The following is a 25,858-nucleotide window of genomic DNA, read 5'->3' on the forward strand; positions in this document are numbered from 1 at the left end:
GTGTCTTCAAATAGATTCCCTTCAAAACAGGGACATTGGTCAGAGCCACTAACGTAGGTGCTGCTTCTGGTGGTAAATCTAACCTGTAACCATGCAGAGATTGATTTATCTCCCATGTTTCCAGTAAAACAACAAACAAACAAAATGTAATTGTATTTATTGAGGCAGGTCAGAGTGAGGACGGACAGTTGGCAGCAAGGCTTCAACAAGCAACCAGGGAAGGAGACAGTGGGGAGTAGATCACTGAGTCTGAAGTCGGGTGGGGAGTCCACTGGTAAAGAAAGAGTAGCACACTCCTCCATTGTCCACCAAATCTCAGATAAGAGTAGTTGTAGGCCTGCTATGTACACTTCTGCTCTTACAGACAAAATACACAAAAGGACAATTTAAAATAAATGTTCTGGGTAGTTTATCTGGCCACAATTCTGCCCCACACATAGCTGTGTCTACTCTCCAGATTCAGTGATACTGATTGATCTGCTGTAGAGAAACATGAGTCACTGAAGACATGTGATATATGTTGGAATTGTTTTGGGCTACTACAATGTCTCGGAAAATCTTGCAGAGCCACAGAATAGCTCCCATGGTGTATGGATCTTTCCATGGGATTGGTCCCTCTGTGGTTCAAATAGGCTTAAGAATGATGTTGAATTCCTGAAATCTCTTGTGGATATGTATGAAAATGAAAATCAGATCTATGTGGGTGTGGAATATGTCAGCTGGGCTCTCACATGAAACATGTCTCTTCCAGGCTGTGCTACATGTGAAAAGGACTCTAATGTGTCAGTGAACATGAAGGGGAAGCAGCAAAAAGGATGGCTTGAGGGTGGGTTTTAGGGGGACATATTAAAAATGTAAGGTGGACCAAAGATGCCTTGTTCAGTCCACTAACAAAGGGGCCAAAAGGTTTAGTTGTAAAATCTGATTCTACAGTGAATACTGATGAATGGCATTGTTATATATCAACACATTTTATGTTATGTTGTTTCATGTTTTTCTTTGTATTTCTTGATATTTGTGATACCCACTGCAAAACTATATATCAACACATTTTATGTTATGTTGTTTCATGTTTTTCTTTGTATTTCTTGATATTTGTGATACCCACTGCAAAACTCTATAAGACAAGAATTGCTTGGCGGATTGCGTATTTTTAAGGCATCAAAGGAGGACAACGTTGTTGCTGTTTAACCCTGCATAGCGCAACATGAGGATGGCGATCTGGCTCATTAACCCTCATTGTTATTTTAAAACAAAAGGATGGTAGGTGTGCTTCTCTTTATACTGACCATCGATGATGGCCTAGTTATAGAAAAAAAGAGATCAGAATTGTTTGGACTGTCACAAACCACTTGTCTGTGTGGTGACTTTAATATTGCACCATATAGCCCAACATGCATATCACAGATCTCCCGTGACAGGAAGCCCAAGGTGTTGGGCAGCAAATATTAATTGATTCTTCATTGGCACACACTTAAACCAGAGAAAGAATACTAGTAATTTTACGCAACATTAAAAAGATGTCATGCTCTTAGACCTGGCACTGCTCAGCGAAGTGTGGTAATCCAGCACCAAATGTCAGCTCTTGGACTATTATTATTGGACCAAGCACCTATACCGCTCAAAACTGAATGCCACCGTTCAATATCTGATAGGACATTTCTTAGAAATTACACTTTCCATCAAGAGATATACGAGATCGGCATTGAGAGACAAAACAGTGGTAACGTTGTGGTAACTCTGTTATCACAATTACATGAATTGCACAAGCATATTTCATAATTCAGGTAGACAAATAGGTGTTAATTCACTTTCTCACCACGTCTTACAGAGTAATGGCATAACGTGCTTACGAAGACAGCACCCGCTGGATTTGTACACCAGCGCAGGCAGCCTGTTTTAATTGTTTAGCTCCTGAATACAGTTATTGTTTTTTTCTTTGATACATGATGTTTTATTGGGGTGTGTATATGTGTTTCGTATCGTTGTTGGTATGAGTGTTGTTGCATGAATGGCGGTCAGAGTGTGTTTTTTTCGATCAAGGCGATCAAGCAATATTTACTAGTTTTACTTTTTGTACCCATGTGCATAATTTTGCTAAATTGGATGTTTGTTCAAAATAATTTTCAAGAAACCTATATTATGAGTATGCAAGTCCATTGCATTGCATATCTGTTATTTTAGTTATTTTCATAAATGTCTTACAAATCACAGGCATTCCTTTTTCTTGTTGCTATTCTTATTTCCCACTAAGCCCCAGTGTGAAACTATAGTAGTGGGTTGATCTCCTTTTTATCTGCTGCCCCTTCTCTGCCCCCTTCTCTGAGTGGCAGGTTGCATCCTCGCATTAGTGACAGGCATCAGAGTTTGCATTGCCCTTTATTTGAATGGGGGACTGTGCTGCCTGCATCCCCCACAGGAGTTTTAGCAGCTTTGCATTTTTTGTTTGTTTGTTGCAGACCGCATAATAATGCGAGGTAGTGATGCATTGGAAGACTGGACCCATCACCTCCGATTATTGCAATAGCAGCATAGACTTTCTTTTCCTGACAGGAGAGGACTCATCTCCTATCAGGCAGCGTGTTTAAATTGAAGTAAGCAGGGGATGGCCATCGGATCCTATCCTTGGCAGCACAGGTTTGGGTGGAGGGTGCATGCAGTAAAGTTAAATGTTTTTAAAATGTTATGTGTATTTATTTATGCATACATGAATTGTATGTAGGTATGTATGTTGGTGTTTGTTTTAATGAATGTGCATATGCAAGTAGTTATATGAGTGATGTGTGAATGCCTGGGTGAAAGTGTTTGTGCGTGTGTGTGTGTGTCAGCACCCACCCTTGATTTTAGGTGTCTGGGCTGCTATGGACATGGCATAATTTTTAGCTTTACCCTTGATGCACTGTAGCGTGCATCAAGGGTAAAGCAACAATGGTAAGTGAAGTGTTAATACCTGGCTAAACTGGGATACAAATAATGTAAGCCAGTCTAACCATGAAATACTACTTATTTTTGCTTTACCCTTGATGTACTGTTAAAATGCATCAAAGGCAAAGGAAACATGATAATGGTAAAGGAAAAATAATAATACTTATGTTAGCTGTATCCTTGTTTCACATATACTGCATCAAGGGTAAAGTAAACATGAGAAGTTTTGTCACTGGCCTATTTATGTATTCAGATTTGTAGAGCACACGTCAGCCCGGGGGCATTGTGGCGTGTTTGCAGACAATATCTTAGTTATATAGGATACAGTATTTACATACAAATTACAATATTTACAGTAGACATGTACACATTAACAGTGCAGTATATTTACATGGATTCTTATGATTTCCTAATTATTTTGCAAGGAATGAGGTTTTCAGTTTCCTGCGAAAAAGAGGGGGTGATTTTTCCTCCGCTCTAATGTCTGCAGGAAGAGCGTTCCAGGTCTTGGCTGCAATGTAGGGGAAACTTGGACCTCTGGCTTTGGCTTTTTTGATGCGTGGGATGCAGAGTAGGTTGGAATATTGTGTTCTGGTGGGACGGGAGGAGGATGGTTTGAGGATGGTTTTTGCTAGATAGGACGGGGCGGAGCGAGAGAGGCAATTGTGAGTGAGGGTGAGGATTTTGAGAGTGACCCGCTCTTTGACCGGGAGCCATTGGGTTGAGTGCCTGGAAAGGGTGATATGCTCTCTTCTTGGGATATTAAGAGTGGCCCAGAGAGCATTGTTCTGCCTTGACTTGTAGTCTGGTTAGGTTTTTGGCTGATGTGCCTGCTAGGAGTGCATTGCAGTAGTCCAGTTTGGCTCCAATGGTTGCTCTCGCTATAGAGAGGCAGTTGGGTTTAGAGACGTAAGGCTTGATGGCGTTTATGAGTTTGGTGGTGTGCGCAGATGAGGAAGTGATTGCGCTGACTTGTCTAGTAATAGATAGTGAAGAGTCAAGGTATACTCCCAGTGTCTTTACGGCTGTGGATACGGGGATGATGGAATTGTCAATGGAGAAGTTAGCGTACAGTTTGTCAAGTTTGTCTAGGGTGTTCTGTTGGCCTAATATCATGATTTCAGTCTTGTCTCCATTGAGGCAAAGGCCATTAACTGCCATCCAGGCCTTGATGATGGAGTAGATCATGTGGAGTGCCTTGGCGTCTTCCTTGTATGATCCTGAGAGGGGTAGAAGTACTTGTGTGTCGTCTGTGTAGTTCGTGTATGTGATACCGTATGAGTCGAGTTTGTCAAAGAGGGGCTTGTTGAACAAGTTGTAGAGTGTGGGTGCAGTACATGATCCTTGAGGGACCCCACAGTGGATAGTTGTGGGGGTGGCATTGGCGATGTTCGAGAAGACTTTCATGGCTCTTCCCTCAAGGAAGGAGATGATCCAGAGAGATGATTCTTTGGAGAAGTTGGCTGAGTGTATGAGGTGTGAGGTGAGAGTCCTGTGATCAACCAGATCGAAAGCGGCTGAGAGATCTAAAAGGAGCAGAAGAGCAGGCTTGCCTTTGTCCATGATTTGGGTCATCTGGCTCATCAGATCCACCAGGGCTGTTTCTGTGCCATGTCCTTTCCGGAAGCCTGATTGCCTAGTCCCAAGGATGGAGTGGGTTTCCAGAAAGTGTTGGATTTGGCAATGTACGAATTTGTCCAGTAATTTCAGCAGGAATGGCACCGTGGTTATTGGTCTGTAGTTGTTTGGTTGTAAGGGGTCGAGAGTAGGTTTTTTTAGGAGAGGCTGGACCCAGGCCTCTTTGAGGTTAGCTGGGATGATGCCTGTTTTAAAGGTTGCATTGATTAATGCCATAAAGAGCGGCACAAGGCAGTTTGCACAGTCTTTGACGAGTTTAGGTGGGCAGATTCCGCCTTTGCAGGGGGAGGGTTTGAGATTTTTTAGTAGGTTGATAACTTCAGATTCAGTGACGTCTCTGAAGGAGAAGGCAGGTATGGTGGGCTTAGAAGAAGTGGGTGGGGTGTTGGCAGGTTTGGTTCCTGTCTGTTGAGGAAGTGCTTTGCAGTGGTCTTTGATTTTCTTTTGGAGAAGGTCAATTTTGTGTAGCATGGCAGCTTGAATTCTGGTACACCAAGCTTCATCTTTGATTATTTCGTCCGGTGTACTGGGGGGGAGATGAGCTCATTGAAAATGGCGAAGATCTCTTTAGAGTGTGATTTGGCATTGGAGATTCGTGTGTTGTAAGCATTGGCTTTGGCATCGGTGATAGCTGTCTTGTATTGGTGGAAAAATAAATTGAATTTGTTTTTGGTGCTGGTGCAGGGGTCAGATTTCCAGTTTTTTAGTGCTGCTCTTTTTTGGGATCGCATTGAGTGCAGTTCTTCAGTAAACCAAGAGTTGGTGTGTAGAGATTTCTTCTCTTTTTTCCATTCGAGTGGTGCTATTTCATTGATAGCTTTGGTGATGACAACTTTCTAGATGTCTGCTAGGATATTGGGATCAGTAGCGAATGGGGGAGCTAACTCGGGGGTATTGAGGTATGGGCGCAGGTTATCCTCTGTGAGTTTTTTAGAGCTTCTGACTTGTGCAGCACTAGCAGGGGTCAGAGTTTTGTGGTTTTTGGTAATAGGAATAGAGAACTTGATGAAGTTGTGGTCAGTCCAGGGCAGTGATGGGTAAGAGGTGATAGTGGTTAGGCAGTTATGGTCTGCAATCCAGTCAAGAATGTGGCCTTTGGTGTGGGTAGGACTATCAACACTTACCATCTTGCTTTAGTCGTGATGCTCACTTATTCAGCATCAAGGGTAAAACAAACATGATAACAGTTATTAGCTGGATAGGCCGGCCGACAGTGAATGTAGGCCAGTCTAGCCCTGGAATAACTCATATGCTTTCTTTACCCTTGATCCACAGGTACTGTGCATCAAGTGTAAAGCAAACATGACAAGTGCCAGGTCCATCTCCTGTGTTTGACTTACCACACACCACTAATATAGGACTAATATAGGACAGTCTAGTCACATCATAGCACGTATCTTGCTTCCTTTATCCGTGAAGCATATTAACTGTTCATCAAGGGTAATGAAAACAGTGTTAATACCTGGATAGACTGTCCTACATTCAATGTGGGACATTCTAGCCAGTAGCGCAGCAAGCAAGCATCAAATTTAAGCAAACATTATAAGTGTTGTCAGGTAATGACACTGCTAGTTAGGATGTCCCAAAAACTTAACTCCGACCAAAGCATAGTCAAACCTAAGTTAAATTCACACCACTAACAAATAAATCAACATAAACTTAACCAAAAACAGTCTGGAAAGGGGTTCCTTCTAAACCTACGAAGTAGTAGTTGGCTTCTGACCACCACCCTAATGTATCTCTGGCTCGGCTTCCCCAGGCCAAATGCCTGGTTGTAGAGTTCAAAGTTCCGAATTGAAAAATATCTTTTTATTCTTCCACTTTCTTGCAGTCGTATCTTGGTCACTGAGCCCTGGGGTGGATTCTCTCTTGGGCTTGGGTGTCTTTCTGCCCGCCTTAGAGTAATGCTTCTCTCGCTCTGCCTTGGACTACTGTTGTTTCCTCCCCAACTTGAGATCTTGGTTCTCCCACTCCAACTCAGGGTTTTGCTTTTTGTACCCTACCTTGATTGTGATATTCTCGCCAAGCTTTGGGTGTTTTATCTCTCATCTGCCTTGCACTCTTTTGGCTCCCACTTTGCCATGGAATATCCGGTTTATCCTCCAACCCTAGGGTAACTCATTCATGTTTATGTTTATTAGGTTTATATAGCACTTTAATCCAAAGTGCTTTACAATATAACAAGGTATAATAATGGGAGAAGCATATTTACAATCATGAGACAAACACGTGTAACAATACGTGGAACAGTTTCCTTAGATGGAGGAGGTGAGGGAAGGGTGAGAAGGAAGGGAGGGGGGTAACCAGGGAAGGAGAACATAATTCAGTTGTCTGATTTAAATTCCAGAGGGTGTGAAAAGGGGGGAAGGAGGAGGTATGAAAGGAATAGGGGGGGCAGGGGAGATGGGAGGAGAGAGGAAAGAAGGAAAGTCATGTGAGGGAGAGAAGAAGGAGGGCTTTCAAGGCGGTGCAGAAGGAGGAGTAGGTGGGGATGGAGCGGATAGAGAGAGGTAAGGAGTTCCAGTGTAGGGGGGCCAAGAGCTGAAAGCAACGGAAGCGTGAAGAGGCACATGGTGAAGGGGGTACAGTGAGTAAGAAGAGATCAGAGGAGCGGAGAGAACGGGAGGGAGTGTAGAATGAGAGGAGCGAGGAGAGATAGGGGTGATCGAGGTCATGGAGAGATTTCAAAGCCAGACAGAGGAATTGAAACTTAAGTTGGGAGAGGGAGGGAAACCAGCCAAGGTGGGAGAGCGAGGAGGAAATAGAGTTGCAAGGACCGAGGAGACAGAGAGTATGGATAGGGGAGTGGTAGATGGATTTGAGGGGAGTCAGATAAGAGACAGGGAGTCCAAAGAGGAGAGAAGAGCAGTAGAAGAGACGGGAGAAGATGAGGAAGGAGATTTCGAGTTTAGAAGTGTGGAAGGTGAGGGAAGATCGGATCTTACGAATGTTGTAGAGATGGTGACGGCAGTCACGAGAGGTGAGAGAAATGTGGTGGGAGAAGGAAAGGGAGGAGTCGAAGTGGAGACCAAGATTGCGAGCATGGGCAGAGATGGGGAGATTAGAAGGGGTAAAGTGGATTGAATGAGGAGGGGAAGGGGAAAGTGTGTTAGAAGGAAAGAAAAGGACTTCTGTCTTGTCAGTAGTGAGGGAGAGAAGTGGGACGACATCCAGTTTTTAGTAGCCGTAAGGCTGGAAGATAAGGAGTGATGGAGATCGGGAGTGAAAGAGGAGAAGGAGAGAACGAGTTGGGTGTCATCTGTGTAAAATAGGTGAGAAATGCCGAAAGAGGAGATAACAGGGGTGAGAAGGGAGGTATAAAGAGATTAAAGAAAATGGCCAAGTACAGAGCCTTGGGGAACACCGTAGTCGAAGGGGATGTTGGAAGAGGTGGGCTGCCCCAGGAGACAGCATAGGAATAATTGGAGAGGTAAGAGGAGAGCCAGGAGAGGACAGAGCCTTTGAAGCCAAAGGAGGCGAGAGTACTAAGGAGTAAGGGGTAATCAACAGTGTCAAAGGCAGCAGACAGGTCAAGGAGGATAAGGATGGAGGATTGCTTAGCGTAGCGAGCAGTAAGGAGGGAATTGAGCACGTTAGTGAGAGCAGTCTCGGTGGAGTGTTTAGGGAGGAATCCAGATTGAGAGGGAGGAAGGAGAGAGTGAGCAGTTACAAAGGCTGAGAGTTGAGAGTAGGCTAGGCACTCGAAAAGCTTTTGGAGGAAGGGGAGAAGCGAGATTGGATGAAAGTTCAAAGTAAGAAGAGGGTTAGCAGAAGGTTTCTTCAGTATGGGAATGATAGTGGCATGTTTGAATACTGACGGTAAGGTGGCGGAGGAGAGACAGGTGTCGAAGAAAGTAGTCAGGTAGGGAATGAGGAGGGGTAGATTATAGTAATAAGGGAGGGGGAAGCGGGTCAGAGGGGGCAGCAGTAGGGTGAGTTTCGGACAGAAGATGAGCGACACAGGATGGAGTGATAGGAGAGAATTAGGACATGCAGGCAGAAGGAGGGGAGAAGGAGGAGGGCGGAGAGTCGTAGGAGGGGGATAGGAGAATATTTTGGCGTAGGGATAGAACTTTGGATGAGAAAAGTCGAGCAAAGTCAGAGGTAGAGAGAGGGGAGTTGGTAGAGGGATCAGAAGTAGGAGGGGCGAGGAAGCGAGAGAGGGTTTGGAAAATTCGACAGGGGTGAGAGGCTTGTGAGTGGAGAAGGTTAGAGTAGTAGGAGCATTTGGCTGATTTGAGGCAACAGTCATAGAGAGTGATATGAGAAATAGGAGGATTGGTTAGTCAGAGATGAGGATTTCACACCCAGCTTTTGGATCTCTTGTCTTGCACCCCATCTTGTGCTCTCTGGTCTCTCACCCCGCCTTTTGGCCTGGCCAGGCTCCTTTGTCCTCCTCCCTGTTCCCTGGAAAAATTGCGTACCCTGTTCATAGAAGCATTGTTCTTCAGGAGAGGAGATTTCCTTGGCTGGAGCAGAACTGTGGTTTGAATGCTCTCTCGGGTCTGCACGCCTCCTGCCAGTGCTTGATGGTTCATCTGCACTATGAATTGTGGGCACCAGTCAACCAGTGGCATGCTAAGGACTTCTCTTCTCCTTCGGTTGAGTCTCACTGGCTCTAGGTTCCAGAAAACTGTGTTTCACTGGTTTTTCATCTCCTCTGCGTAATAGGCCTTACACATTGGTCTCCTTCCTGTCTCTGCCTTTTAGAAGGATGTCTCCTCTTGTGTTCGGCATGGCCAGATTTCCATCTCTTATGTTTCAGGCTGCAAGGGGATTGAACAATCAGTAGATTACATGATTCAAGTAATGATGGCATTATTAAGGGGTCAGAAAACACATCAGCCATTTCTAAAGGGCCATTAACACCATTGTCCTGGTTATCTCCCAATAGTCATTAGCAAATAAAACGGGTCTTTACATGAGGGAGGATGAATAAAATCCCTCTCTGGGGATAACTTGTCCTCTAAGGGGGAGTCAACACACTGTGATCCTGTCACCTTATGGGTGTTAAGTGTAATGGCCTTACCTGATTAGTCACACAGGGGTGGATCCTCCTTGGGGAGAAGAGCCAAATTCCCTACATTCATCGCATTCCCCTTCAGTTGGTTTTGAGGCCTCATCTAGTTTCGCGTGGGGAGAATTACTAGAAAAGTCAACATTCTCTTGCTCTTGGGCCTCCATGTGTTCTGGTTGCTCTACACATGTGCAATTGCCCATATCATCATTAAGTTGCTGACAGTGCTTATTCTTGGTGTGTAAACATCTTTATTGTTATTGTATTAACCAAAATGAATCAGCCTGAACCGAGCCGACACATGTTTTGACTAAAACAGTCTTTCTCAGGGTTGAGCACATTAGTTATGTCTCTACTGTCTCAGATGTGTTGTTACCTTCCATATTTAAGCTTGTCACTCTTTTCATGTGGTCCAGGATCTTGTTAGTCTCTGTCAAATTGTTGAGAATTCTTTAAATGTGCACATGTTTATAGATTGGTTCATGTATCTTAAATTATATAAAAAGGACTATGTTCAGCCACAGTGTCCTGTGTTTAGCATATGTCATGTTCTATACTAAAACAGAAAGGTTGCCTGTCTAAAAACGGTCTCATAACTCTAGTGTTGATGTCTTGTCACAAATTCATCCACATCAGGTGTGAATGATCTGTAATGAGACAGAACAGTTGGCCTGTTAATTAGCATTTGAATGTGGTGATGGCTCCTTTAATGTCTAGGGCTTCCAATTCGACAGTTGCATAACTTTGTTTATGGATGCACATTTTCTGGTTGGTGTATAAAACTGGATGTGGCCTTTGTAAAGAGATACATTCTCAGCCATAATTCTCTGCAGCCTGCCATCCCTGAAAATTAAAAAAAATACTTTGTATAAGGAAGAGACATCTGGGCAGCCGACTCGCAGTACATTTGTTAAATCACTGCTTCATAAAGCTGAAAAATGAAATGTTTCAACTTTGTACTGCATATATCATAGTTTTATATAATGACAACAGATTATGCAAGCATTGTATGCTAATATGAAATTATATTTCAATAGGCTTTGATTGGCCATTTTACTGAAGGGTCAAACATCACTTTAATTTCATTGGACATAAACACTTCCTGAAACACATGACTTCCTATGCTAATTAGCATGACTTACTTTTTTCCACATTTTCTGAATCATCGGAATTATGTTGCAACCTTCAACCTGGACACAACAAATTCTGGAAATTATGCACATCTTCAGACTTCTTGGCACACATTGTGTTCATGACATAAATAAACTGTCTGGTTCTTCCTTGGACAATTTCCCTACCTTATCTTTTTCCTGACACTATGCCAGTTTTGTTTCATGAGTCACACCATTATCACATATTCTGCTATTCAATGCTGCCAAATTGTCTGCACCTGTCTTCAGCTGCTCTTAGTCAACCTTGGCTTGGCTGGTGCTCAACCATTTATCTAGGGAATTCCCAACTCTTTGTTTCTGTGATTATAAACACTTGTAAACTCCTATCAGATATAAGGCCTTTATTCATTTGCAATGCAAACTTTGGAGTTCATTTTAAGATAATACGAGTCTGCTGTGCTCACGTTTCTTTTGTCAGGGAACTATTTGTATGCATGTATTTGAGCACTACCAGTTTTCTGATGTCTAATGTCTATTGAGTGTGAGTAACATCCTCCATAGCTAAACACAGTGTGGCCTAATGTCTGTGTCATTCTCTAATAAATACATTTTTACCATGTCTAATATGCAACTTTATCATGTCATAGGTGAAATTACATCACTTCTGTCATCCTTTGGCGACACCAAGTTAATCCTCACTGTTTATGTTGAGGGTGTGGATAATACAGTTGTCTGAGTGCACAATTCTTCTCATATTTGCACTATTTGACCAGGGGGAGGGACATGACCACTAAATTGCATATTTACTTGTCAGTCACAAGAGAGAGAGAGAGAGAGAGAGAGAGAGAGAGAGAGAGAGAGAGAGAGAGAGAGAGAGAGAGAGAGAGAGAGAGAGAGAGAGAGAGAGAGAGAGAGAGAGAGAGAGAGAGAGAGAGAGAGAGAGAACCTCTACACCTTCATGCAACTGTGATGGGACCACTCCCAGAAACACGTTTAAGGTATCTTTCTCCCAAAAAAATCTTTATTATAATCCGTCATTTTGTGGACTGGCTTCTAAATGTGGACCTGTTGGTTGGAGTTTTTCCTAAGAGGGAACGATTCTGGATGTCTCATGGAGTAATGTACAATATACAATAAGAAGGATATATTTGTTGTCAAATTTAAAGGGTACTAAATGTTGCACTATGTCCATTGCAATTCTATAAACAGGGATGTAAATGATATAGAGGGCTTGCAAAAGGGCTCAAGCTATGGGAGTACTGGATGCTTTCCAACAGATTTCACATGTGGCCAGATAGAACTTGAAATCTGCATAGACGCTGGGCCAGAAAAATGAATGAGTACCTGTCTTTGGGTCTTCTCAATACCCTGGTGGCAGGTTGTCAGGTGAGAGTGGGCCAACTTCCGAACAATCTTTATATGGCTCATCAAAATAATCAGGTAAAATCAGGTGGGACCTCTGGGTAGCATCCCTCTCTACGCACCCTCAGTAAAGGAGACCTGTCTTGACAGGATCTCTTCTTCAGCAAAACCTATTTCAAAGGTCTCTTTGCTAGATTTTGGTCATTCCTCTACGCACAAGCTAGGTCAGGGAGTGTGGTGGTATCATTTAATACCAATTGGGTAGTGAGATAGAATCTTGTCCACCTGTCCACGTACAGCCTCTTTATGTTTCAGTCTGTAATGAGATTGGACTATCCATTGATTCTGTGATTCATGTAATAATCCGTTACAGGTTGCAGTTTCTTTCAGTTGGAGTATCATGCCGCATTATGGAGCTTCTGTTCTGTTCATTTAATTCTATGTTATTCCTCCTTCCCCTCAGTGAGCGTTTTAGACAGCCAAGGCCCTTAGATATGATAGGTTATTTATAATGCGCTTAATAAACAGAGGTTTCTAAGCGCGGACAAGTGGATCGAACCTGTGTTGCTCAATTTCGTCTTGCTTCCAAGGCGCGCATGTTGCCCCTGAGCTATCCGAGATGAAGGGGGAAGCATTGCCCAAATAGTAATTAATGGTGCAAGGCTGAACAGTCCACAGGAGCTGGGACCCGAATGCATTATATCACTTTTGTACAGAGCATTAGATTAGTGCACCAGATGTGAAGGACACATTTTACTGAGAACAAGGCCTAGTGCCTAGACATTGTCAAGTTGTTGAAAATGTTTGTTGGTATACTGCCCCCATTCAGCAGTGGCTGATCCATTAGAACGACAGGTATCTATCTAAAGATAGCAAATACAACTAAGCAATAAGTCCACAAGGACAGTGCCTCGGCTGCATTTAACTGGTGCCCAAGAGAGAAAAGGAAGTTGTGTACTAAGAAAACACCATGTTTCAAGAAGAGAGTCACAAGAGGTCTTGCCAAAGAGTAGAGCTATAAGGTCAAAGAAGCCATTCGGAGTTGTCAAGTGGTCTGGTCTCATGAGAAAGCCCACTTCATTACCACAGGGTATTGACTTCATTGTTCACGCTCGGTCATGATTGGATCTCTTTGGGGGGCATGCACCTCACGAAGTTGCATGAGCAATAAGCAAAGTTCATTGTTAGAATAAATGACCAGAATGTAATGGACCAATCAGAACAAAGTATTTTTTACTGACTGCACAATTAGGTAATTTACAGGATGCTGTACTCATGTCGTCATTTAGTTGACCAACGGGTATTGAAATGTAGGTGATGTTTATCCTTTTGTATAAAGGATAGAAAATAGGAAATGTGGGATATATCTGAATGGGATATATGTTGCCAATGTAGTTTTTGTCATTTTTGTCCTTAAAAGCTGTAAATAATGTGGGTGCGTTAAGTGAGTTCTCAGTTTTCACTTCTACGGAGCTGACTGACCCTCCAAACCATATTTGCATGTAATAAAATGTGTTTTCCTTGCAAGTCATGTGTATTTATTTATAGAAATTACAGAAAAACAATGCATTTTTGGCACAAACACACTTACAAAATGTAACATTTTTAAGAAGCAGAGGACATGGGTTCTTGACAATGGGGTTAGAGAATGTGACTTGAAGAAAAAATGTTGCAGGGTTAGATGGAAACATAAAATATGGACGAGAACAGGATAGAATAGCATAGGAACAGGATGGTGGAAGAAGTGCTAAATTAAGGATGGAGGGGTAAGGAAAAAGTGCTGTAGGGTTGTCTGTGAGGGTAGAGTGGCATGGAAGCAGGGTGATGGAATAACATAGAGTGCAAGGCAACAGGTTCTTCAGAAAGAAGGAGGGCTTTGAGGTTGTATTTAAATAGTGGTAAAGTTGGAGTATAACGGAGCGGAACAGGAAAAGCATTCCATAGTAGGGGAGCGAGGGAGAGGGAGAAAGCGGAAATGAGAGGAGTGCATGGAGCTTGAGTAGTGGCAAGGAGGTGAGTCAAGGATGATCGTAACGAGTGAGGGAGAGAGTAGGCAGTGAGATTAGCAGATATGTAGGGTGAGGCAAGTGTTTTGATTGTTTTGAAGATGATGAGAAGAAGTTGATACATCATTCTCTGTTTCACAGAAAGCCAGACAATGTAAAGTGAGAAAGGTTGAAAAGAGTCCAGAGCTAGAAAAGCATAATCGGGAAGCCCATAGAGGAGACTGGAAAAGTAGTCATATCTAGAAAAGACTAAGGAGGAGATTAGCTGTCTTTCAGTTTTGAAAGAGAGAAGATGACAGGTTTTTCAGATTTTTCATTTTGGATCGAGACCAGATTTATTAAGGAGTGGGATGACAGGAGCTGACTTGTAGGATGAGGGAAAAGTAACATTATCAATAGAAGGGTTGAAGAGAGAAGTAAGATGTGGAGCAATACTGGGAGTTATGTGCTTCTAATTGTGCGGGACTGAAGGTCAGTGAGGGCACAGGAAGGGTTAGCCAGGAGGTTTAAGACAAGAATCTCATCAGGGTTGGTGAGCTCAAAGAGGGAGTGGGAGAGGAGTGTAGGAGTTTTGGAGAAAAGTGAGCAGGAAGAAGGGATGGAAGGTAAGTAGTGAGGATACAGTGAATGGTAGACATTTTAGAATCAAAGAAGATAGCAAGATCATTTGCAAAAAGAGTAGAGTCACTGGAGGAGAATTTAGGAAGTGAGACAATTGAGTTGAGGGATTTTTGAAGGAACCTGGGTTGGGAGGATTGAGACAAAATGAGAAAGCGATAGAATTCTTGTTTGGTAGAGTCACGAGCCGAGGAGCAGTTTGAAGAACAGTGAAGTAGAGTTGGATATCTGAGGTGTGTCTTGACCTTTGCCAAGTGCAAAGATTTTTCTACATTGTGTTTTTCAGTGTGCAGATGAGATATATAATCCAGGCAGAAGAGAGGAATCTATATAATTGTTTGAATTTTAAAATAAGAATGGGACATTTCATTAAATTTTGGCAGTTCGAAAATTGTGAACGACCGAACATTTCGATCAAGTCTCCCATTCTGTGCCATTACAGTGAACACAGGGAGCGGGGGTTGTGGGTGTGTCCCAGCACCTTTGTTCACTGTAATGGATTCAGACGGTGCCGGTTCACAGAAGTGAAGGGAACAGGCGTTGTAGGGACACAGTAAGTCGGCAGCACACTGTGAAGTCTGCTACTGACGAGTAAGTAGCGGGATGGCTGGGAGTGGGTTATCTGAAATGACCGTGGAATGAAAAACCCCAAAAGTTGTTTTTGAACAAATAACTTTCATTTTTTTCTCAACCGGTCAATTCGGATTCAATTACATCCTGGACATGCCAGAGGACAGAGAATAGTTTAAGTCAGGGAGTTTCGAGAACGAAAACTTGCAATTAGAAACAGTAGTTTTAGATGGAGAGAGTGAGGATGAAGCAGGAGTGAAGACTGAGACAAAGACGAGACAGTGACAAAGGAAGATGGAGCAGTGGACATTTTAGAGGCAGAGAGTTGAGAGAAGATGAACATAAGGTCTAGGAAGTTTCAATTTGAATGGGTGGATATAGTGTAGACAGACAAGAGTAAGTGGTTAAGGAGAAGAAAATTAAAGTCAGTGGATAGATCAGCAGAGCGAGAGGTGGGAATAAAATCACCAAATTAGCTGGTGATTGGGAGGGAGAGAATCAATAAGTTGGGAGAGGTGGTCGAAGAATTGACCTATTAGACCAGTTGGCCGATAGAGAGCAAAAATATGTATGCCATTGGGGCAGTAATTGTGGTGAAAGTGTATTTCAAAGAGGGAGAATCAGCAGGAGATAGGGGAGTAGGCATGATAGGAAGTTTTTAAGATGAAAACAGACCTACACCACCACCCCTGATGCAGAGAGAATGAGTAAAGGTGTAGGGAGGGTCATGGTGGGCAACATGAGTTGGAGAATTAGAGGGAGAGATCCAGGTGTCATTAAGGGCAAGGAGGTCAAGAGAAGGAGAATGGGAAATGAAGAATTCATGGATAAAAGAGGTTTTATTACAGACAGACTGCACATTCAAAAACGATACAGAAGCATAGCAAGCAAAGCATAGAAGCATAGTAAAGGTGAGTCTGAGAAATATAGGAAGTGAGAGAAGAGTAAGTGTAATGAACGCTGCCGTTGGAATAGGTTTGGTAGTGTTGAGGAGAATAGATGATGGGATGGGAAGAGGGTTGAAATGGTTCTGAGTGGAGGAGAGTGCAAAAAGAAGTGGAAGGGAAAGGAAGAGATAATATGAGAATTCCATGGTGAGGACGAGGCTAAGAAAAAGCAATAATGGGTTATTTCAGTAGCAGGACACAGCAAAGCAAAGGCTCACAGGCAAGAGGCTGATGGAATAAGGCTTCAATGCCCTTAAGTGAAGACACTCATTGACTGGACGCACATATGGAGCTACTAAACTATGTGACAGGGCCAGACAGGGCCCTGGTGGTTAGAATGGAGGCAACTCTGTGGGAATTTGGGATCAGTGCTGGCTGTGAGCAGAAGTTCTTACTGGGCTCTCCGGTGGACAAAGTCAATTTAAGATGTATGCCGCTTTTAGCTACGGCACACCGGTCTCGTGATCTGACACCAGTGCCCCCAATTGGTGGTTAGAATGTAGGCGGGTCTGTTGGAAATCTGGGAGCAGTGCTGGGAGAAGGAGTTGTTGCTGGAGGTGGAAAGACATTTCAAAAATGGTGATTTTGGTGTCAGAGATCACCTGAGCAGCCGCTGTATTGATCCTAGATGCTTCTTGTAGGCCCACTGACCACTATAGGCAGCTTCAGTCAGATGGAATGAGTGCCTCTAGGGGTGCTGTAATGAGCTATGTGCTGCTCTCAGCCCAGTTGAAACCCGTTTTGGGGTGTTCAGCAATTCCAAAGGGAGTGGCTCCCACTTTTGAGAAAGAGGCAAACTCCCTGGATTTGTCACAGGTGCCAGTCTGTGTATATTCTTTTACTGTGGCATTGCATGTTTTACTTTTTATAATGCGCCTAATACCATACCTGAGTTTGGTTGCTAAGCACGGATCCGGGCCTCAAACCTCTGTTGCTCTGCGTGGTCTTGCTTCCAAGAGTAGTGCATTGCCCCTGTGCTATCATCCGTCCATGAATATTGGTATTATTAAAGTGTCAGAAACCACACCAGCCATTTCTAAAGGGACATGGACATTATCCTGGTATTCCCAAAATAGACTACAAATACATGAGACTCTTCCCATTAGAGGAGATAGCAGGGATGGAAGTTCTGCCATTTTGAGTTAACCCCCGTTAGAGGTTTCAAATTCATTTTTGCAGTACAAAATGACTTTGCACGGACTTTGCACTGCAAAAATACACTTTGCACAGTTCCATGAATCCGGGTTTGTGTCGGCAGTGCAAAGTCACTTTTCAGCAGTGCAAAGTCACTATTAAGGGTAAAGCAAACATAATTATGATTAATTGGTACACTGGCCTATCTTGGTTTCACCAGTCTGGATATACTTTCGTCCTGTGGCATGACATTTTTTACTGGCTGGGAGTCTTCATATGGTGAGGCTGCCATGTATTGGTGCAGGATGCAAGGACATGTATAGGCACAGCCTGCATGACCTTGTTCTCTGTAGTGGCATATGTTTTGGGCAAGTGCATAATGAAAATGAATTGGAAAATGTTCCAGTACACGGTTTTTATCTATTGGTCTTTTTCATGTGCTGTCAAACAAAGTTGATTGCAAACTGTGTGGCTTTTTACCAAAAGTTTCACAAAATGTGCTGTAAAATTCAAGATTTAAAGCCATTTTATTTTTAATTGTCTCCCTTCCAAACTCAGTCACTTATGCATTTAAGAGACATATATTTACACCCCTTCAGTTTAAAGATCCACCAGCTACTGGTGCAGGGTCCGGGACCAATTATGTTAATCACCATTTTACTGTCTCAGCACTGGGGTCACTGCTTAGCTTGCATACGATTAATTGATGCCACATTTGTTTATACATTGGCTGGCTCCCCCAAACAACAAGCTACAGTAGAGTCCACCGTCCAAATCTTTCAGGTGTTATTCTTAAATCACACATAATACCTGTAGCAAGTCTGTTCAAGAACCAAAAGAACAATTCCATCACAATTTGAAGATTCCTCTACACAAGCTTTTGTATATTAAAACCTAGTCGAAAGCTTAATAGTAGAGAGCGTGCCCTTTGAGTTTTGCATGCCTTTAAGTTATAATGTACATGCCTCAAACAATCTGGATGTTATTGAGTGAAATGTACACGAGTGCATTGCAAAACTGAAACTAGAGCAATCTTTAATCCAGGATAAGTGTTCTGCAAAATGTAATCATATGCTCATTTGGATTTATCTGTATACTTGTTCATGTGTTTCTTACTTTAGGCATTGTCTTACATTGGGTTTTCAATATCATCTGAAGTTGACAGTGATTATTAGCTTTTTTTTTTATATGGAAGATATGTTACATTATTTCAAGTGTTGTTTCTTTGTTTGCACTGAAAGGGCCGTTTGTATACTTAACGAGCCATCTTTGGAGAGACGCTGTTTCTTTCAAATGTACAATCTGACACCGCTTGTCATTCTTTCTGACTTGCTGCTTTATCTCGTTATCTTTCGCTCGAGGCTCTTTAATGTAAGAGGTTGCACTGCCTCTGTGTGAGCCCAATTAGACATCCTATTTAGCAGGATTTCTTTTTTTCATAGTGAGATATTAACTATTATTGCAGGGACTGTGCCTGCATGTTATTAAATCAGCCGATCGAAAAATGCAAATTGCTTTGTCTTTTTTCAGTACTTAACTCGGCAAACATGTGGCAGAAGAGTTGTCTCAGCATTTCAAAATATGTAACCGATATTGCAGGAATAATTTGCTTTATGCACAAATATGTGGTTCATTTGTTTCTTTGAATGGGTGTCTTAATTGAGTCCGTATAAAAGGGATATTTTTTTGAATGAGTCCTAATAGTGTTTTACCATTTTGGTATTGAATTTGATAACTGAAATGATGTAACAATTTTGGGGGCATATTGTTAAAATGCGCACACGTGATAAACATTGAGCGAATGTTAAGATATAGCAACATGCCGTAACCAGCTTTTTGTCACAATCCCTGTGATCAAAAAAAACATTTGCAGTAGGACAAACATAATGTTACTTTTTTGGTACTGTGTTTGCTTGATTGAAATAAAAAAGATCGGTTTACTACATTCTTTTCATGTTACACAGAAAACAGAAAATTAAATAGCCCAATTAATTTGTAGTCAGTGAACAGATGTTAAGGTAAAATGGATTGGGGCTAAACCTGTTTGCTCCATTTGTTCATTATTGAAATAATACAATTGGTGCTCAATTCACAGAGGAAAAATGTTGATATTACAGCTTCTGAAGCACTCAGGAGAAAGATTTGATATATCTGAGCTTTTATGGATGCTCACTTAAGGCCCCAAATCAACATATTAGCCCTCATTCCGAGTGGGGCGGTAAGGAATACCGGGCACTGGTAAGGAGACCGGTGCCGGTAATGGCTTACTGCCCTACTACGAGGTCCCTTAGCGGGTCCCTTCCTTAACGCCAGGTCTGACCTGGTGTTAAGGACGGGACCTTTTAAGGGAACTGGGTGCAAATAACGGGCTTGGCATACGCCGGCCCGTTATTTGCACCCTCCCCATTCCCTTTGAGCCCTGTGGGGGCTCAAATGTGAATGGGGAATGGTTTGGTGAATGGGGACTTAACGGTCCCTCCAAGGTCGGACTGGACCGGTAAGTCCCCATCTCACCAAACCGGACACAGTACCATTATTGCTGGCAGTCATGCCACAAATAGTGCTATGACTACCACCAACCTCGTAATGAGGGCCATTGTCTTTTTTTTATAATATAATACAATACATGAGTTGAAAATTAATATTAACATAAGCACATTTGAACTACATTAGTTGCAAATAAATAATGAAGGTCAGTTAGAATACTTAGATATAAACAGCGAGCGCATATTCTATAGATAGGTTGAACAATATATCTGACACCATAGAATCAGGTCTGACATCCCGGTGACAGTGTCGTTTTGACAAGCTCAGAAATAATGTTTTACCATCAAATACTCTACAATATTAAGAGAAAAAGCAACAGTTAAGATTCTATTTTTGGGGAATCGTTTCTAGTAGGATGGCACTGTTAATGAAGTTAATGAAGAACACTTCCCAACTTAGGTGACATTTGACTGGGAAGTGATTGCACAGAAGTCTAAGAGGAAGACCAAAATATGTGTTTCAGACCAACAAGCTGAAAAATGCGAGGGCAATTTATTTTAACTGGAATAATACTGTTATATTTCTTATGTTGAAAACATGTGTTTCCTCTCAAAAGAAATCAGATGCTTGACAGAAATTATATTCACTCTAAGACAGAAACTCACATGTTACTGCAAGATGCCTTGATAACTTATATAGTGTTCTACCCCACTGCATACCAGAATAGCACACAGTAACATGTGTAGTGCGTTTGCTGCTACCTGGCATCAGGATTGCAGCAGTAGCAATGATAGAGCCGTCTTCCATCTGTCCATCTTGAGGCCAGGGGTTGTTGGAGACAATACTCAACAATAAACATATGGCTTGTTTTGTTCCTCTTCCCGGCCGTGATGTGCAAATACATTTAGAAGTTTTTCCTGCATTTGGTGCACCCTTTATTTTGCGGATTGTTTTTTTCCCTGGTTTTGGACCTGAGGTGGGAGCACCCATAGCTCTACAGTGGGAAACGTTATAGTTCTGTACAGTTACCACCAGGACCATACTGTATTTGATTTTTGCTCCTACACTCTTCTGCAAAGTGTCCCATTCTCCCACAAATATAGCATGTTCCTAAGAACCAGCATCTTGCTCCTCAATGTCCGAACCCTGTCCCCCTTCCTAACTGGATGCCACCCCTTGCTTGTGGAAAATACAATCCCTGTGGGAAAAACCCTATTGTGGAGTGTATCCCTATTGAAGAATCTACCCCTCTTGTAGTGAATACCCCCCTTTTGGAGAATACCCCATCCCTACAATAGAATGCATGTCTGAGATATCTGGGTACTTTCCCCTTAATATTCTCCATATATGTGCTTGGAAGTTATTGAATGGTCCACTGTCATGATCATTATTGCTCAACGTCCCCTCTGTCATATCCTGCCTTTCTCCAAAGTACTTCTGCCTGCTCTACCAATAAAGAGGCAATCCCTTTCCTTAGTCATCCACGGTACATACTAAGGCCCCCCTCAACTGTTCTGTAATAGGGGGAACTGTGTCCCCTGTATCTGGGACTGTGACCTATTCCTTTCTTCTTGCTACTTAAAATAGCTATTTTTCCTAAATCTCGCTGACCATGATGGCATCCAATCTCTGTGCCACCCAGGCCATAAAACCTGATTCCTGTCCCCCCAAAGACCCTGTGCCCTGCATCTTCCATTGCACACCTATCATCATCACTTTCTGCCTGTGTGCAACCACACGTGGAGTTGCTATCTCCTTCTTCTATGGTAGGTTGGTCTGTGACAGGTTTACTGTCAAGCTTAAACATAATTGTTCCTTATGTTCATTTTTCTGTTGCTACCGCTGCACACCACTCTTCCTCCTGCTCCAGCTATGCTCTTAACAACTCCTCCTGTGCTTCTTTTAATACATCATCTATCTGTTTGTGTGCATGTTTCCCTATTTCTAAAAGTAATGGGTTTCTAACAGTGCTTGTTGTTGTAGTCCTAACAGTGTCTGTTGGTGTTTTTCTAAAAGCCCCTGTTGGTTTCTTTGTCAGGCCTTTTTTATCATCACCTACAGGTGCATGACAGGGATTGGTGTATCCTGCAGCAGCCTGTATAAGAAAGAACCCACTGTAACCATCTTGCTACTTTTCATTATCTCCTCATTAAGGGTTTCTTCTTCTTCCACAATTCTAATGTGCTTTGTCTACTCTTCAGCTTGTTCCCTTTGTGGGTTGACAATAAATATGTGTGCATGTGTTCTAAAATGTCTTTTTCACACGTGTCCTCTGTGGACCACTGTGTACAGATTTTTCCTGCAGTCCCATGTACCTACTGTGCCTGGTACTTTAAAATGTTATCCCTATACTGCTGAAGACGTTTAAGTATGTGCTCTAACAAAGTCTCTATAATGCCAATACGCCCCATCCTTCCCTGCTAAATATCTGACAACACTGTTCCAGTAGTGTCATACATTCCAATGATCTCTATGTCCCAACAATAACCCAATTTGCAAAAATAAAAATTAGATCCAATAACAGGTAATCCCAAAAATAAACCAATTTGAAAAAATCCAATTATAAAGCATTTTCTTCTTTCTTTTGAAAGGTACATGCTGACACACATAAAAACCTGACTCTTCTTACTCAAACATTCCTCATGTCAACCAAATCATCCACATCTCAACACAAAAACCTCTGAATATGGCACCCTAACAAAATCAACTCAAACCTCTAAATATACCTCTAAATATAATAATTCAACAAAATGCAAGCAAATAATATTTACAGAAATATCTTCCTCTCGCCCCTCCAACAGAGGGATGGAGGGATCCCTTCTACTTCTACACAGCGTGGTAGTTTCCCTTATAAGAGGAGAACCCACATCAATTCACAAATCTATTCTGCTTATGACATCATTCTTCCCCACAAAGGAGGAGATCCCTTCAATATCTTGTTAAAAGTGCATGCAATACAACACAGAGGCATCTTTCCGCCAATGGAGGAGTTGCAGTCCAACTTAATTTACTGATAAATTAAACAACAAAGTAAGCCAACAATAACAAAAGTAAGACAACAATAACAAACAAAAGCCTTCAACAATAGTGCATTTTCATGAAAGAGTACACTCAGGTGATATAGGAGCTCTGGCTCCCTGTCATGCTGAGTCTCTCCTGTCTACTGCATGTCCCGACCTGGTCAGGGGCCCACTTAAGGGATCCGGCAGACCTTAAGGGAACTTTGCATCTTCTCACCTTCTCAGATGTGTGCACAGAAACTGGTCTCTATAGGCCGTTGCCATGCCTCCAAGGTGTGTGTCAACACGCATCCCGGACTTCCATCCAGGTCAGTAACTAAGTGCCAGCAAGCGAATGGACAACGCAACTGTTGTACCCATAGTTGGTCCTTAATATATTTTAATGCATGCCAGTCACACTAGTACTAGATTTTATCGCCTTTTAGATGAGCTCCACACCTATTTGAGCCCCAAAATATTTTTCTTTTTCTTTTCCTTTGTTTCTTACACAGGGGAGACCAAGTCAAGGCCCAGGAAGAAGGATTCATGCCGAAACGTCACAGGAACACATTATTTTGAGGGCTTTATTCCCACTATCCCGTTCCATAACTCGATCTGTTTCTTGACGTTGACCAATGACGAGGTCCCTTTTCTCAAGAGCCAAAAATGAGAAAACCCAGTGTAAGAAAGAAAATAATGCCTTTTTTCCTTTTTTTCCATGACTCTTGATTCCACACATTACATGTAATTGTTTGTTCTGTGACAAAAGAATACACCAAGTTTCCTTGCATTTATTGCTCATTGGGACAAAAAATACCAATGATGGTGTATGTATAATTTGTGGATTTGTGAACTTTTGCTAAACAATATTTGTCACTTACTTTTCTCTTTTTTCAATGCATTTGTGAAATAACATAAATGTTCTTTGATCTAAATGTACACGCAAAACAACAAAGAAAGTTTTTGTGTCTAATCCAAACATATACTATTTGATTTACATTCATTACCAGTGGCAAAATAAAAAAAAAGCTAAAGTGTTTCTCTGAAGGGCTCTCTGTACGTCTTTTAGAATATGTATGACAGTAGCTTGATGAATTAGCTATTGCCATACTTAGGATGCCAAATAAATCAGCCTTTATCAAAATATATAGATAAAGAGACTTAACAGAAGTGGCAGGACGCCATCCCCTCTGTTCTAAGTATTACCAGATCCTAAGTCCCCCCACTTAATTTTGTTTTTACCCTCCAGTTATATATATGTGACTCAGTTGGCTCAGCCAAAATATAATTTCAGCAGATTACAATTCCTGAAAAATTCAGTGGCCCGGCTGGTGGCTGGGCTACCTAAGCATGGTCATGTGTCTGCTATGCTATATAGACTCCACTGGCTTATTATCTTTGGGAGAAAGATTACCCATTATAGGGCCACTAGGGACCTCCGCTCTTCTAATCTTTGTCTTCTTTGCATCTCTTGATTTTAGAAGGCTACTGTAGGTGACCCCTACCTTCTGGAATGCTCTTCCTTTACAACTTTGGTTAGTGAAAAGCCATACAAAGTTTCAGAGTGCCTTTCTTATTCCTGTGTAGTTGGAACATTTGTTTTTTCGTCTGCTCCCTTTATGTAATTCTACCTGGCCTCTTTCCGACTCCTAGGGTTATTTGCCAAATGATAGCACAGGATGCCCTTGGGGGATAGTGTGCTCGATAAGTACCTTTAACGTAACCTAACATAACTGACACAACAATGAACAGCACATGCACCATGAAAGTCATCCAAATTCTTTACGGCTTCTGAAACCCTTGCCTTTGTGCATATTGTGTGCCATGCTTCGGATGTCTTTAGGGTATTACCAGGGTATTATTAGCATCCCCAGGTGTGCACTCACATCATCACCATGACATTAGTGTGTGCCAAAATTGGGTCATCTGTTCATCTGTTCCGTGGCAGTATGATGTGCTTCCTTGAATGTAGCATGATCACCTGACAGTGCTGTCAACAATAAGGCTTTCTCTCTTGCTATGACAGTGTGGATGTCATGATTATGTGTGTAGGCTTGTCTATGTATGAGGGCTTGTAGTACATAGATTTGTGCACACACATGGCCTGGGATGCAGTTTGATGCTCATTTGGATATTACCATTGAAAGGTGCTGATGTGAATTATGCATACATGCCTCGTGGCATTTCCACATTTTGTACATGCCACTTTTCCTTGATGCTGGGCTATGTATGTTGTGATGCACTTCCAGACTCTCTCAGCTGTCACCCTGACCACATTATCACTGGCTGTTTACTTGTCACAGCACAGCACTCAACATTGCACACTTTTCTCCATTCACATTCATACCATGCCTTTGCACATGACAAGGGACGACAAACAAGTAGAGTTTAGCAACAGTGATTTATTCTGTGCATTCTTTTTACAGTGATCAGGTGAAGGGAGGGTTATGCATGTGAGTGTAAAGTGAGTGAAGTAAAAGTGTACAGGATGTGTGATGGTACAGTGTTCAAGTATTGTGTGCGATACAGGCTGTGGTGGCAGGTGGTACAGGTGGGGAAGGAGGAGAATGAGGCAAGGAAGGAGGTGAGTCTGAAGTGGAAGTTAGGGGCCACATCCTGGGGTGCCCATGTCACTGTTTGTGTTCGGTCTCAGCCTGGGCCCACTGGGATCCCTGGGATTCCGGGGATGGCTGAATGACATCCTCCCCTGTGAGTTGACTTCCTCCAGTCTGAGTGCCGTTCTGATGAGTGGTAGGCCTGCAAGGTTGGCTGTTGCACATGGGGTTGGGTGTTAGTCTCCTGCACAGCCCTGTCTACCATCTCGGGTGTCCTCCTGTCTATGTCATGTCTGGTCATCTTATGTGCTGTCCTGTCCCCCAGTCTGGTGATGGCCTTTTACACTTTACCCTGGCTGGTTACCACTACATTGAGCTTGCACTCTATGCAGCACCCTACCTCTGCTGTTTCTCTCTTCAAATCCAATATTGCCAGTACTACCTGTCACTGCTGCTCCAGGAAGATGGTGAACCAGTATGGTGGCCCC

This window comes from Ambystoma mexicanum, chromosome 8, assembly GCF_040938575.1.
Source record: "Ambystoma mexicanum isolate Mex_15411 chromosome 8, UKY_AmexF1_1, whole genome shotgun sequence".
Lineage (NCBI taxonomy): Eukaryota > Metazoa > Chordata > Amphibia > Caudata > Ambystomatidae > Ambystoma > Ambystoma mexicanum.